General features: G+C 37.2%; 1 pseudogene; it reads left to right on the forward strand.

Moving 5' to 3' along the window:
* The first annotated feature begins 321 nt into the window (after window positions 1-321).
* On the forward strand, window positions 322-838 carry LOC104872852 (annotated as a pseudogene).
* The last annotated feature ends 1,026 nt before the right edge of the window (window positions 839-1,864 follow it).

Raw genomic sequence — 1,864 nt, forward strand, 5'->3', positions numbered from 1 at the left:
AGCACAAGGTCCCGAGTTTGAACCCCAGTACCAAAAAAAAAAAAAGATAAGAAATGCTACAGGTAATTTATTAGACATAAGGGATACTATCCCAGATGAAGATAATAATGTTGGAAGGAATAAAGAAAAAGCTAATATGTATATAAAACTAAATAACAATAATAATTCCACACAACAGTGGTGAAATTTAAATATATATAGTATAAAGATAATTAACAATGATCCAAAAGTCAGGAATGGGGTTTATGGAGTGAAAGTATAAGGTCCTTGTATCATCTAAGAATTGATATTAAAAATCTATAGAAAAGCTTTTTTACCAAGATGGCACCAAAGGCGAAGAAGGAAGCTCCTGCCCCTCCCAAAGCTGAAGCCAAAGCAAAAGCTTTGAAAGCCAAGAAAGCTGTGCTGAAAGGCATCCCCAGTCACAAAAAGAAGAAGATCCACACATCACCCACCTTCCGCCGTCCCAAGATGCTGCGGCTCCGGCAGCCCAAATACCCTCTGAAGAGCACCCCCAGGAGAAACAAGCTTGACCACTGTGCCATCATCAAGTTCCCCCTGACCACAGAGTCAGCCATGAAGAAGGTAGAAGACAACAACACACTTGTGTTTATTGTGGATGTCAAGGCCAACAAGCATCAGATCATACAAGCTGTGAAGAAGCTCTATGACACTGATGTGGCCAAAGGTCAATACCCTAATTAGGCCTGATGGAGAGAAGAAAGCTTATGTTCGACTGGCTCCCGATTATGATGCTTTGGATGTTGCCAACAAAATTGGGATCATCTAAACTGAGTCCAGCTGGCTAATTTTAAATACACCTTATTTTCACCATCTATCTATATTAAAAAAAAATGTATAGTAAAAAACTTTTAAAAATTAAAAGCTATAGTAAACTAAAAAATTAGGGGCACACGCTGTGACTTTTAGAGCAGCCACTAAAACTAAGTGATGGAATGCATAATTAATAATGTAATAACAGAAAATAGGACAGTAAAAGATATTTGAATAATCATAAAGACAAGAAAGGGGAAAAAGAAGCAAAGAACAGATAAGAAAATAAAAATAGAGAGAGAGAGGGGAGAGAAATGATCTAGGCTCCCACCCTATGAAGAGACAAGAGGATGGCCATCTGTGCAACAGGAAGTGGGCCTCAACTAGACATCACATCTGCCAGCACCTTCATCTTGGGCTCACAGCCGCCAGAGCTGTGAGAAATAAATAACTGTTGTTTGAACAATCTAGCTTATGCTCATTGTCATAGTAGCCTAAACTGAAGCAAGACATGGGTCTTCTAAGAACCAAAATGGATTATGTAAAGGTGCAAATTTCCAGTGATGAATGTCATTGTATTGTATGCCTTAAGTGTAACCATAAAATTAATTTTTTAAAATCCCAAAGTTAAAAAAAAATGGGCCTTTAGAATTTGCTGAAGTTTTCTAGGTGGAAATGGCATCAGGAATAATAAAAGTGGCTCCTTCCTGACTTCTTTATGATACTACTCTATCCAAGCCTTAAGACAATCCTGCAGTCCAGGCTCTATTCAAACCCTAGCAAGTCAATGAGGATTCCGAGGTCAAAAGATCTAAAAATGTTTGACTAAGTTGATGTAGAAAGCTGTGTGCAGAGACATTATGTTTGCTTTATCAGTTTATCACTTTTATTGTGTTTTGCTTTATCAAAATATTTTTTTTTGCTTTGTTTGACTCAATTGTAATATTTCCAGCCTTTAGGAAAAAACATAACAAACAACAAAAAAATATATAATTGAGGGCCAGGGATTTGGCTTAGTGGTTTCACTGCCTGCCTTGCAAGCACAAAAACCTGAGTTTGATCCCTGATACCACCAAAAAAAAAAAAAAAT

Source organism: Fukomys damarensis, unplaced genomic scaffold (assembly GCF_012274545.1).
Source record: "Fukomys damarensis isolate Sample0158 unplaced genomic scaffold, DMR_v1.0_HiC HiC_scaffold_5, whole genome shotgun sequence".
NCBI lineage: Eukaryota > Metazoa > Chordata > Mammalia > Rodentia > Bathyergidae > Fukomys > Fukomys damarensis.